We start from the raw sequence: 14,295 nt of genomic DNA, 5'->3' as shown, positions 1-14,295 counted from the left end.
CCCTCCACCCCTTCCCCCTCCCATCTCTCTGGGTCTCTCCAACCATGTGGTCTCTCCACCACAGTAGCTGGGCCCCTTTATGTGGAGGCTCCATGTTGCAAGAGTGAAAGTAGAAGCTACTAGACATCTTATGGATCAGGCCCAGAGCTATCACCAGCTTACCTCTGCCATGTTCTGTTGGTTAAGGCAAATTGCAGAGCCTGCTCAGATTCGGGAGGAGGAAACATTCCACGTGTTGATGGAGGAGTGATAGAGGTCCACAGGCATGGAAGGACTTGGTGTCCGTCTTTGGAAACAGTCTCAAACAAGGATTGTGTCCACCTGAGTTTGAGTGAGTATTTTACTCTATGACCTCTTAGTACAAGTTATGATACAGGCTTCACAAGACTTCTTTTTTCTTTAATTAAAAAAAAATTATTTTAGAGAGAGCACAAGGGCCAGAGGGGCAGAGAGAGAAGGGCACAGAGGATCTGAAGTGGGCTCTATGCTGACAACAGCGAGCCTCATGTGGGGCTCAAACTCACAAACTGTAAGATTATGAGTTGAGCTGAACTCGGATGCTCAACTGACTGAGCCACCCAGGCACCCGGCTTAACAAGAATTCTTAGACTGACAGTCTTCTAAATGTTCAGGTCGTGTCTTTGAATGTCTGTCAACCTAAGCCTGTGTGTTGGCCTCTCCCAGCAGGGCAAGCAGAAGTCCAGTGTTCAGGCAGCCCACGCTGAGGCTCTAGGATCTAGGATTCAGCGTGGGGGTGGGTGCAGTTGCCCATGGGAAAGATATTGTGGCATTGCCTGTGGCAGAAGTGACTGTTTCTGAAGTCAGTTGTGACCACGATACGTGCCATTCTCCAGACTAGAGTTTATAGGAAGAAGGTGCCTTTCTGGGAAGGATTGTAAATGTTGACAGTCAGGGCAATGCGTGTGAACAGGCGAAAAAGGAGAAGTAGCTGTAAGAATAAAAATCAGCAGCTGAAAACTTGAGAGTTTTAGAGACCACAAGCATTGAACTTGAGTTGGTTTGATTCTAAATCCCTGTACCTTCCACCACACTCTTCATGGTATTTTCTTGAAGTACTGAAACGTCTGTGCAGGAACCTAAAAAATGATAAAAAACCAAAACCAAACAAACACAAAAACCCAAAGAAGCTATAACTTAATGTCATTAAGAAACGGAATGATATTGTGGAGTAATGTGATAGATGTCTCTTTCTCAGGCAACATACTTTTTTCCTTAAAAATGCATTACTAATATCTGACACACACAAAAGAATACACGTATTCCACAGGGAAATAATAATATACGCTGTGACCCACCCCCCAACTTAGAAACTGGAGCATCGACAATATCGTGGCATCAGACTTCTTCCCCTTTTCCATCTGGATAGTCTCCATCTGATCTTTATTTTTTTTTTTTTTTTTTTTTTTAAATTTTTTTTTTTTTCAACGTTTTTATTTATTTATGGGACAGACAGAGACAGAGCATGAACGGGGGAGGGGCAGAGAGAGAGGGAGACACAGAATCGGAAACAGGCTCCAGGCTCTGAGCCATCAGCCCAGAGCCTGACGCGGGGCTCGAACTCACGGACCGTGAGATCGTGACCTGGCTGAAGTCGGACGCTTAACCGACTGCGCCACCCAGGCGCCCCTCCATCTGATCTTTAACCACAATTCTGAATCTTGTATTTATCATGGCCTTGGCTATTAGGCAACTAGATCTTCAGGTTCTAATTAAAAGAGGGGGAAATCTAGCTTGGCTCCTCGTTAACTCGAAAAATGATTTTCTGGTTATTAGCGTGTTAACTCATCTGTATTTTGCGTATCCTGTAAAAGCGTGGCAGCGACACCTCTATGATGAGCAGCCTCTAGAAGTGGTAGTGATACCATGAGCGCTGCTGGGATTGTGATAATGCCTCACAGTTAACCAGATGTAGCAGCTTCCTTCCTCTGGTCTTCTGCAGGCACTGTGGGCCCAGGACACTTTCAAAGACCTTCTTTCGTGTTCCGCTCTTCAGCTGCATGTCTTTTTCATCTTCTCCTTGGGTGTGTAGCTCACCTGTTCTCCAACTGGCATCTGTAGCTTCTAGAAGACTGGAGAGACTAAAGAGTTTCAGAGCAGACAATGTGGCAGCCATGGGGCTGTACCAACAGAAGTGTGTGAAGTAATTTGCATAATCTGTTTTCCAAGAAAATCGCAGAAGCATGGAAAAGCTTTTTCGGGAATAGGCAAAACCTCAAAGGCAAAGAGTCCACCTGGGACATCCTTGCTGTTGAGTTACTTCAGGGGCGTATAAATCATGCAAATTCTGTTATGATCACTTTCATTGCAGACAAATACGTTTTTTTCCACTCGGAGAGTTTTTAATTTCATTTCCCTTTTATAAAAGTAAAATGATATGCACACGGGTTTTTGTTGTTGTTGTGCAGAAGATTTAATAATAAAGTGAGCTGTTGCCTCCTCTCGCATCCCCAGGACAACTTCCTAGAGTCACATCCGCTGTTAGTAGTTTTCAGTTCCAGTTCTTCCGGTGGCCACCTCAAATAATGCTTAGCTAATATCCTTAGACAATATGCTACTTCTTGACTGTGTATTCATTCATCCCTATTGAATTTTGATAGTATTCTGTTTTTTCTAGTGGCTGCAACTGCATTCCGTTTGATCTCATAACTTACTACGTTCCCGCATTGAGGGACGTGCCTGCTGCTCAAACGCACCAGGTTTCCTTCTGCCTCAGTTTCCTCTTCCTTGCTGTTCCTAACGCCTGGAATGCATTTCCTCCCAGTATGCACACGCCCCACTCCCTCTGGTCTTTACTTGAGAGTCATTTCAAGAAGACAGAGCTGGGCTTGAAATCCAGACCCTAGCTCCAGAGCCCTTGCTCCTAACGCACTACACACATCCTCAAGTCAAGGTCGACAATACTGCATTCTGTTCTATGCTTACATTGAAATCTTCCATGAGTGGATTTTAAAGTTTGAAAACTAATAGTCTGTTTTTACACTGCATATTAGGATTGTTGTCCTTCTTTGCAGCTCCCGAGTCATGACTTTGTTGCCACTCGGAGGAGACTGCTCCCAGCCACTTCCTTCCTTTGTGCCCAACTTTATTTCCCTCTCTGATGCTGGAGGCTGGTGAGGCTGTCATCAGTCGGAGGTGGTGTTCCCTTCACTGAAATGGCCAATGGTGGTCCCTCTCTTATTCTCTTTGCTGTTATGGATTTATTCCTTTATTTCCATTTGGTTGACATCTCAAGTGTAGTGGAAGGCATGGCAGAAGAAGCAGAACGAGGGAGGGAAAGCAGATGCCAGTGTTCAGTGACTCACCTTGAACTGGAAGCCCCAGCAGATAGAGTTTTTGAAATTTTATTTTAAGATGAGAACCTGGGGTGCCTGGGTGGCTCAGTCGGTTAAGCATCTGACCTAGGTTTAGGTCATAATCTCACGGTTGGTGAGTTCGAGTCCCACACTAGGGGGCTTGACTCTCCTTCTCCCTCTCCCTCTCTCCCTCTCCCTCTCTCCCTCTCCCTCTCTCCCTCTCCCTCTCTCCCTCTCCCTTTCTCTCTCTCCCTTTCTCTCTCTCTCTCTGCCCCTCATGCGATTCTCCCTCTCTCTCTACCTCTAGCTCACTGCACCCTCTCTCTCTCTCTCTCTCAAAAATATAAATAAATAAAAATACAATGAGAATCTGGAACAAAAAAGTTAGGGGGAGAACTAGAATTTATTGAATGGCTCACCATGTGCCGGACACTGAAAGAAGTTATTTCTCTCATATCAGTGAACCGAATCTTCTCTGTCCCCAAAGTAGATGGCTACATTGATTTCTTTTTTGTAGATGAGGAAACTGAAGCTTACTTAGAAAGTTAAGGAACTGGCCCGAGATGATAGTCTGAGAGGCTAAAGGATCTTACGATGGGATGAGAGGAGAATTTTAGAGGCTTGAAATCTTCTCTTCATGCCTCTCATGTGACGTTTGGGGCCTTCAGTGCCCTCTCACAGGGAGATTCAGATCAGAAGCCCCGGGATAAATATAGTCTGGCGACTGTCGGGCGTATGGTCTCCTGGAGGAGAAACCTAGGCTTTTGCTTACAGCCTCCAGGAGTATCCATCGGCTCATGGGCAAGCAGTTCGTGCTTCTCTCTGTGTTGTCACCCTGGACAGAAGCTATATGGCTTGTGTTTGCTACCAGGGAGGGATATTTAGCTTTTATTTTTGAGGGGTAGAAAAAAGTAAATGAGGGTATATTTTAAAAGTGATGAAAATTGGTAGAATACACCCATGTACTTCCAAACCCCTGTATTTTCTGAACTAATTATATAAAAAGATTATACGTGTTTAAAAGAAGCCTGATGATGCGCACACAGTTGAGAATTCATTGGATTAGACTATTGTCTAATTTATATAAAATAGAGTAAAAGGACTTGCAAACCCCTAAAAATAAAGCCAGCCTCTACCATTCCTAACGATATTCTGAAAATTCCTAAATATACCTTTGATGAATTTTGGGTGCATGGAGAAATATTTCCCAAACTGCCTGATTTTTTAAAAAAATTTTTATTTATTTGTTTTTGTGTTCGAGTGTAACTAACATACAGTGTTATGCTAGTTTCAGGTGTACAATATAATGATTCAATAATTCTGTATGTTTTTCAGTGCTCAGCAAGGTAAGTGTACTCTTAATCCCCTTTATTTTACCTATCCCCCCCGCCCCACCTCCCCTCTGGCAACCACCCGTTTGTCCTCTGTGTTTAACAGTCTGGGTTTTTTTGTTTGTCTCTTTTTTTGTGTATTCGTTTGTTTCTTGAATTCCACATATGAGCGAAATCATATGATAGCTTATTTCACTTAGCATTACACCCTCTAGGTCCATTCACGTTGTTGCAAATGGCAAGATTTCATTCTTATTTTTATGTCTGAGTAATACTCTGTTTATATATGTATCATATCTTCTTTATCCATTCAACTGTCGATGGACGCTTGAGTTACTTCCATGTCTTGGTTATTGTAAATAATGCTGCAATAAACATAGGGGTTCATATATCTTTTTGAATTAGTTTTCATTTCTTTTGGGTAAGTCCCCAGTAGTGGAATTACTGGGTCATACGGTAGTTCTATTTTTAATCTTTTGAGGAGCCTCCGTACTGCCAGATTACCTGACTCTTTCTTTCCATTAGGACCAGTTAGGACAGGAACGGTCTTGCCTGAGAAACAGCTAGAACTGTAGGAACAAAAACTGGTAGATTTCAAAAACCCTTTGGGCAACTGCAGACTTAAATTTTGTAGCAAACACGTTAAAATAACTCCCAATCCATGTGTTATGGGGAAAATGAATCACTTCTGTGCTGTCTTCAGAAATTCAAATGAAGTCATTTTTCAAAGGGAAAAGAAGTTGCAAAAATGCTAAGGTTGACCACTTCTCGATAAGCTCTATTCCCGAGCAGACAAGTGTATTGGAATTACTTTAGGAAGGTTGTCAGCTTCTACTTGTTTGGGTCTAAATGAACTCCTAATATAAAAATGTTCCTGAGTTAGACCTTGGCAGTCCCCTGCTTACAGATGGATTGAGTTCCCCAAATTGGATTCTAACCCAGTTGTTAGGAAATAAGAATACATTTTGCAGTGAAACAATGTTGTACATGATGGTTAGAGTCCCAGGCCAGCCCACGAAACTCCATTTAACTCCCAGTGTTCTAAAAAGAATATTATCGACCGGCGTTTTTCAAATTGGAAGCCTCAACTTATTAGTGGTCATAAAAGCAATTTAGGGAGTGGTGACATCCCTTTAAAAATAATGAAATAGAGGGGTGTCTGGGTGTCTCAGTCGGTTAAGCATCCACTTTCAGCTCAGGTCATGATCTCAAAGTTAGTGGGTTTGAGCCCCGTGTCAGGCTCTGTGCTGACAGCTTAGAGCCTGGAGCCTGCTTCCGATTCTGTGTCTCAGCCTCTGCTCCTCCCCAACTCACACTTTCTCTCTCTCTCTCTCTCTGAAAAATAAGTAAATATTTAAACCAATTAAAAAAATAAAAATGAAATAGAATAGAATGAAAAGGGTACACTGCAGGAGATAAGAGTAGGTATCGTATTGTTTCATGGAACTCTGGTTTCAAATATGTGTGTCGTATGCATATGTATACTGGGTAACAATGCAAATGTATATTTTACTATGGTAAAAGTTCAAAGAAAATTCGAATAGCATTGCAGTAAGCCATGCCTCCCTTAAGACTTGTTCAGAATCACAGTTCTGGGTGTCAGGCTTACATTTCTGCAGAAACCTTGGATTTCAAGTGACTTAAACTAACTCCTATTAAGCAGGTGATGGTTTGTAGCAGTGAGGAGATGTGTGTGTGTAGCTCTTGAATGAGAAGCTGGGGTCCCTGGGAAGGAGAGGAAGAATAGGAGTGATGTATGCTGGTGGAGTGGGAAGTTATGACTGGGATTCCCAGGTGGGAGTTGACAAGTTTTTTGTGCTACTTATGAGCTAAAAATGGTTTTTACACTTTGAAAAAATTGTTACAGAAAGAAGAAGAAAATGTGACAGAAACCATATGTGTCCAGCAAAGCCTAAAATATTAACTATCTAGTCCTTTGCAGAAAAAGTGTGCAGAACCCTTTATTCTAGGGGAACAAGGAGCAAGCAATTGTGAGGACTCTGAATGAAAGTTAAGAATAACCCAAAGTGCACTCTAAGTACCGAGCCAGAAGATAAGGATGTATCTTCACCTAGTGTTACTACAAAGGATCAAGAATAAGGATAAGCCTTAAAAGTTCTCAGTGAGAGAAGATGGAGTTACTAAGAAGTGACTGTCAGACTGACAGCCAGCTTCTCATTAGCCAAGATAGAACAGAAACAAAGTATTAGAAAAAATGCTTTAACCTGGAATTTTATGCCAGCTAAGTTATCTTCCAAGATTGAGGGTCAAATCATTGGTGTTAGCAATATTTTCTTTGGATCTGTGCCTGAATCAAAGCAAAAATAAACAAATGGGACTACATCAAAATAACAAGCATTTGCACGGTGAAGGAAACCATCAACAAAATGAAAAGACAACCTACTGAATGGGAGAAGATATTTACAAATGATATATCCAATAAGGGGTTAATATCCAAAATACAAAAGAACTCCTACAACTCAACACACACACACACACACACACACACACACACACACGCACACACAGTCTGATTAAAAAATGGGCAGAGTGGCACCTCGGTGGCTCACTTGGTTAAGCATCTGACTTCGGCTCAGGTCACCATCTCACAGTGTGTGAGTCTGAGCCCCGTGTCAGGCTCTGTGCTGACAACTCAGAGCCTGGAGTCTCCTTCAGATTTTGTGTGTCCCTCTCTCTATGTCCCGCCCCCATTTGCACTCTGTTTCTCTTTGTCTCTCAAAAAGAAATAAACATTAAAAGATTTTTTTAGAAAATAGAGGACTTACTGGATAGACATTTTTCTAAAAGCGTACAGATGGCCAACAGACACATGAAAAGATGCTCAACATCACTCGTCATCAGGGAAATGCAAATCAAAACCACAATGAGATACCACCTCACACCTGTCAGAATGGCTGTTACTAAAAAGACAAGAAATAACAAGTGTTGGCTGGGATGTGGAATAAAGAGAACCCTTGTGCACTATTGGTCGGAATGTAAGTTGGTGCCGCCACTGTGGAAAACAGTATGGACATTCCTCAAAAAACTACAAATAGAACTGCCATGTGATCTGGCAATTCCACTTCTGGGAATTCATCTAAAGAAAACAAAAACACCAATAAAAAAATATACGTGCACTTCTCTGCTCATTGCAGCATTATTTACAATAGCCAAGATATGGAAGCAAATTAAGTGTCCATCAACAGATAAATGGATAAAGACGATGTGGGGTGGTGTGTGTGTGTGTGTGTGTGTGTAATCAGGCATAAAGAATTATAGATCTTGCCATTTGAGACAACATGGACTTAGAGAGTATAATAGTAAGTGAAATAAGCCAGTCAGAGAAAGACAAATACCATACGATTTCACTTATATGTGGAATCTGAAAAACGAAACAAATGAACAAACAAAACAAAGCAGGAACAGACTCATAAATACAGAGAACTGGTAGTTTCCAGAGGGGAAGGGTAGTAGGAAGGTGGGCAAAATAGGTTAAGAGGATTAAGAGGTACAAACTTCCAGTTATAAAATAAGTAAGTCGTGGGAATGGGAAGTAAAGGTAGGAAATATGCTCACTAATACTGCAATAACTTTGCCTGGACGGCTCAGTCAGGTAAGTGTCTGATCCTTGATTTCGGCTCAGGTCATGATCTCACGGCTTGTGGGATCGAGCCTCACATCAGGCTGCATGCTAAAAGCACGGAGTTTGCTTGGGATTCTCTCCCTCTCTCTCTGCCCCCTCCTCCGCTTGTTCTCTCTCTTTCTCTCAAAATAAATACATAAAATAAACTTAAAAAAAAGAATCTTTCGAAAAAATATTGTAATAACTTTCTATGGCAACAGATGATAACTAGACTTACTGTGATCATTTCATAATGTACATAAATGTTGAATCATTATGTTGTACACCTGAAACTAATATAATATTGCATGCTAACTATACTTCAATAAAAAAGATTAAGGGTTATATAAAGAAAATTTCTAACATAAAAAGTTTATGACAATTTCCCTTCTATAATTCTTCAGTGAAAATAACTATTAAAATAGGTATTAAGTGAAAAGAGAAGAGAATCTCGAAGGACATTTGTAAAAACTAATGTGTATTGACCATCAAGCAGGGCTCAAGAAAGGATTAAATCATATAGAGTATGTTTTCTAACCACAGTGGAATTTAGAAATCAAAAGATTACTAGTAGATCCTTATATGTTTAGAAATTAAGTAATGCACTTCTAAATACCCATAGATCAAAGAAGAAATATTTCAATCAGAATGATAATGAAATATGACACATCAAAATTTGCAAGATGTAACTAAATATGTAAATATTTAGTGAGAAACTCATAACATTAGAAGCATGTGTGGGCACCTGGGTGGCTCAGTCAGGTGAGTGGCCAACTCTTGGTTTCAGCTCAGGTCATGATGTCACAGTCGTGGGATTGAGCCCTGCTCAATGTGGAGCCTGCTTGGGATTCTCTCTCCCCCTCTTTATTTGCCCCTTCCCCTCCCCCAAATAAATACATAAAAACTTAAAAAAAAAAAAAGGATGTGTGAGAAAAAAAGGAAGGCTGAATTGAAGGGTTAACTGTGCATCTCAAGAAGTTACGAAAAGAATGACAGACCCAAAGAAAGTATAAAATAGAAATTAATAAAAATAAAAGCAATAACAATAGAAATCAATGAAATAGAAAACAAATATATAGTAAAGGAGATCAACAAGGCCAAGAGTTGATTCTTTAAAAAGACTCCTAACATGGGAATCTCCTGGTGATCTGAATCCATTAAAAAAAGAAAGACAACACATACAACCGATCTTAGGAATGAAAAAAGGGTCATCATTACAGATCTAATAAGTAAATGATAACTATCTAAATGTTAAGAGAATATCATGAGCCATTTTGCATATATGTTGAGTTTGAAAATTTAGACAAAGTAGACAAATTCCTAAAAATATACAACTCACCCAAACTGGCAAGATCATATAGAAAACTTGAACATGTCTAAATATTAAGGAAATTAAATCAGTAATTTAAAATCTTGCCAGAAAGAAAACACCAGGCTCAGTTGGATTTACTTGTGAGTTCTACCAACAATTAAGGGAGAAATGAACGACCTTAAGCTCTTTTAGAGAAAGGAAAAAAAGGGGAAAATCCCCAATGTATTTTATGAGGCAAATGTAACCTTGATATCAAAATTTCACAAAGACCTAATGAGAAAGGAAAGTTACAGACCAATTTTACTCATGAACATAAATACAAACATCATAAATAAATTATTAGCAAACCAAACTGGCAATGTGTAAAAGTAACACACCATTTATCAAGCAAAACTAACAGTGTAATTTGCCTGTTAAAAGAATAAAGGAGAAAAAGCATATAATCATCTACCTAGATGCAGAAATGATACTTGGTAAAACATCCATTCATGGCAGAAAATCTTGGCAAATTAGGAAAAGAAGGAAAATTCTTCAATCTGATTAAGTCTAGAGAGAGTGCAAGATCGGGAGCACCCTGGCACAGGCTCATGCTTATTTTGAAAGGTGATAAATGTCCTTGTGTATAAAAATTAGATCCCCATCTATACCATTCAGAAAAATAAATCCTAGGAGGATTAATGCCATATATTTGAAAATAAAATTCCCAAAAGAAAATATAGGAGAGTATCTTTATGATATCAATATGGAAATTTCTTAGTAAAGACATAGAAAGCACAAACTTAAAAGATTAATGAGATTTACAGTGTTAAAACTAAAAATGTTCAACAAAAGACATCATAGCTGGGTGCCTGGGTGGCTCAGTCATTTAAGCATCCAGACTCTTGATTTTGGCTTAGGTTGTGATCTCATGGTTCATGGGATTGAGCCCTGTTTCGCGCTCTGCCCTGGGTGTGGAGACTGCTTGAGATTCTCTCTCTGTCTCTCCCTCTGCCCGCCCCCACCCCTGCTAAAACAAAACAAAACAACAACAACAACAAAAGCACATTGTAGCAAAGTTAAAGAACAAGTCCAGATATTTTTTTAGAAATTTATTTTTGGAAGAGAGAGACAGAGTACAAGGTGGGGAGGGGCAGAGAGAGAGGGACACACAGAATCGGAAGCAGGCTCCAGGATCTGAGCTGTCAGCACAGAGCCCGACGCGGGGCTCAAACCCAGGAACCATGAGATCATGACCTGAGCCGAAGTTGGACGCTCAACCGACAGAGCCACCTAGGTGCCCCGATAAAGATATTTGTTTTTTTGTTTGTTTGTATTTATTTTTATTATTTTAATTTTTTTATTCTCAAGTTTGTTTTTAACTATTTATTTTTGAGAGTGAGGGTGAGAGAGCGAGTGTGAGTGGGAGTGGGGAGGGGCAGACAGAGACGGGGAGAGAGAATCCTAAGCAGGCTCCTCGCTGTCAGTGCAGAGCCTGATGCAGGGCTCGATCCCAAGAACAGCGAGAGCATGCCTGAGCCAAAATCAAGAGTTGGATGCCTAACCGACTGAGCCACCTAGTCACTAGGGGAAGATATTTGTAAAGGATTAGTAACTAGAATTTATAGAGAGACCCTAAAAACCAGTAGGAAAAAGGTCACTCAGTAGAAATCTGGGCAAAGGCTACAGACTGACACTATAGTAAAAAGGAAATTGAGATGGCTGAAAAACATGAAAAGATGCTTTCCGCAATGTGCTACCAGGAACGTGGAAATGGAAGCAACATGGTGACATCACACATATCAGAAAGGCAAAATCTAAAAAGTCTGACCATGCCGAGCACTGTGGTGAGGGTGTGAAACACTAAGAGCACTCCCATGTTACTGGTAAGAGAGTAAATTCTTTTTTTTTTTTAATGTTTTTATTTATTTTTGAGACAGAGAGCATGAGCAGGGGAGGGGCAGAGAGAGAGGGAGACACAGAAGCCGAAGCAGGCTCCAGGCTCTGAGCGGTCAGCACAGAGCCCGATGTGGGGCTCGAACTCACAGACTGCGAGATCATGACCTGAGCTGAAGCCGGAGACGATTAACCGACTGAGCCACCCAGGTGCCCCAACAGAGTAAATTCTTAAAACCACTTTCGAGAGCAATTTGGGAATAATTAGTAAAGCTGAGGATGAGCCCAGCCTATGATTCACCTCTAAGGAAGTTCTCATACACACACAAATAACTATGCAAAGCGACGAATGTGTTGGCTAACCTTACTGTGCTTCTTGTGGTAGTAATTTCACAATAGACGTGTGTGTTACATTATCCCGTTGCGTACCTTAAGCCTACACAGTGTCATACGTCAATGGCATCTCGATCCAGATGGAAAAATGTGTTGTAAATTTTTTAAAAATGTCCTAAATCTTATAAAAGCACGTAGGAAGAAGACTAGAAAGAAACTCGAAGAAAGCTGAGCAGTTGTTAACAGTCTGGGTAGTGAGATTCTAAAAAAATAAGTTATTTGCTTTGTTTTACTTTTAAGATCTCCCTAAATCTCTCCGAAATGTCACTTATAAAAATATATTTAAAAATCAGTGCATCTCCCAAACAAGAGCCAAACTGAAATACTGCTGTAGAAACTTTCCCACTTGGCACTGTAACCCCCTTATCTCTGGCCCGGCACATCCCTCTGAACTTCTCTTCTTTTCCCACAACTTCTGGGCTGGAGACAAAATGGTCATAATTAATATGCAAATGCTACAGGTCACCCCTCCAGTGGCAGCTGTCCCAGCAGAAAAACCTTTCTAGCTCCGTTAAATTGTGTGGCTTCTTTCCTTCTCACAACGTGTAGATTACTTTTATGCTTCCAAAAACCCTTAGGAAAACACGTGACTCTGCTGGTGTGGCAGGTCTGGGGACCACCCTTCGAAAGTCAGTGTTTCAGATCTCGATCTTGCTGGCCTTCAGGCATTGTAGCTATGGTTGAGATGTCTTTTTTTTTTAATGACCTCCTTGATTTCATCCCCTTGGAATTTAAATGTTGATTTTAGGCTTCGGAACCAATGGGTTCTGTTGTCTGCTACCCATGTTGTGTCCCATGGAAAAAGTGTAATACTGTCCAAATGGAATCCTTGTATCACTTGCTTCCTTCCCACTGGATGTTGAGAGGAGTTGAGAGGATTTTGATGTCAGATTGTTGAGTTATAGGGTTACCAGTGAAAGCGTCAAAAATTGCTACTGTATCTTTTTATTTAATTTTTTAATTTTCTGAAAAGATTTTATTTATAAGTAATCTCTACACCCAAAGTGGGGCTTGAACTTAAACCCTACGATCAAGAGTCACATGCTCTATGACTGAGCCAGCCAGGCACCCCTACTACTGTATCTTTCTAGCACCCAAAATTGCTACTGTGTCTTTATGGCAAGGATTGTCACTATGTCTTTTTAAAGCAAAGATCGCCACTGTATCTGTTTTCTGATCAGCAGTAGAGAATCTGGGCTTCTGGTTGAGACATATGCCAGAGGTGATTTTTAAATTATGTAGAAGTTATACACACACTCTCTGACATTGGAGAAGAACACTGTTTTACGGGCTTCAGAAAGCGTTGTACTTGAATCTTCTTTTCGAGACCGGCTGACAGACTGACAGACTGAGTTGCTTAATCATGTAGGGCATGATTATACCACTGAAACAGTATTTCTACAAATATTTTAAACAATTTGAAGAAATAGGATTGGATTCAGTAATACACATGTTAGCAAAAAGGAAGGAAAACACATACTCTTCCCCCACTTTTTAACTTCTCTCCTTCTGCATTAATTTTAAAAGAAAACATGCAGGGCATAGTCACATTCACAGATGGACCTCTTTCTTCTTTATGAGCTGAGTCTGGTTTGGCTTATCTTAAAATTGTTTCTCCCCCTTTTCTTTCCTTTCGTTTTTTAAGATGATCTAGAACCATCATCTCAGTGACAAAAATAACTAGTCATTAGTCTGACGCTAACTGAACGGTTCCTTTAATGGGGAATCCTCAAGGAAGATAGAAGCCAGTATTTTCTTCAGTTAGTTATTACTGAGATCCTTTTCTGATGTGCAGTTCTCTCTCCAAAAGACTGTCTTAGGATTTAAAAGGATTTAAACTGATACTATTTTGTGAACCTATCTAGACTAATAATACTTAGAGAAACCTTGGGCGGGGGCGGGGGGTGGTGCTGGTATGTAGGAAGCCTTCTTGACATCTGTTAAAACACCATCGTTTTGGATGATGCTCTCCTGAGGACAGTAGGAGAAAAAGCATAAGTGAACTTTCAACCAGACTTCAAGTGTCTTTGAAGAAACTTCTGCTGAGCCTTTTAGACAGCGACAGATACTCACCAGAAAATCTATTCCCTCAATCTGTTTCCTGTGCTTCCTGCTTCACCTGGGTATGTCTGCTGGTTGTTCTTGGTCCGACCCTCCTACCTTCATTCTCCTTTCCCAAGCTCTTCTCCTTCCTTATTTTCTGACTACAACCCTCTCTTCTGCTCTGAGCCCTCCAGAACGCCCCTGGAGATAAGCTCCCAATAATGCGTGTTTTCCAAAGGGAAGAATATACAATAAGGAAAGGAGAAAGTATGGAGTGAGGGGTGGGAGGGAGGGTTGGGAGTGAGGGATAGAACTTAAAAAGGGGGGGTGGTGCACAGTAGCCCAAAGGTGGAAACAGCCCAAATTTCCGCCATCAGATAAATGGATTAACAAAATGTGGTCAGGACA

At 40.7% G+C, this 14,295-nt stretch overlaps 1 long non-coding RNA gene across 1 annotated transcript in view; it reads left to right on the top strand.

Annotated features, from left to right (window-relative positions):
* The first annotated feature begins 198 nt into the window (after nucleotides 1-198).
* Nucleotides 199-14,295, top strand: part of LOC147575663 (uncharacterized) — a 72,617-nt gene continuing 58,520 nt past the window's right edge. The window contains exon 1 of the long non-coding RNA XR_015242764.1: nucleotides 199-331. This is a non-coding gene — a long non-coding RNA (uncharacterized LOC147575663). The remainder of the gene's footprint in view (nucleotides 332-14,295) is intronic.

Source organism: Puma concolor, chromosome D3, assembly GCF_028749965.1.
Source record: "Puma concolor isolate L17-30 chromosome D3, mPumCon1.1.hap2, whole genome shotgun sequence".
Lineage (NCBI taxonomy): Eukaryota > Metazoa > Chordata > Mammalia > Carnivora > Felidae > Puma > Puma concolor.
The sequence above is the reverse complement of the archived record's forward strand: the minus strand, read 5'-3'. Positions and strand labels throughout refer to the sequence as shown.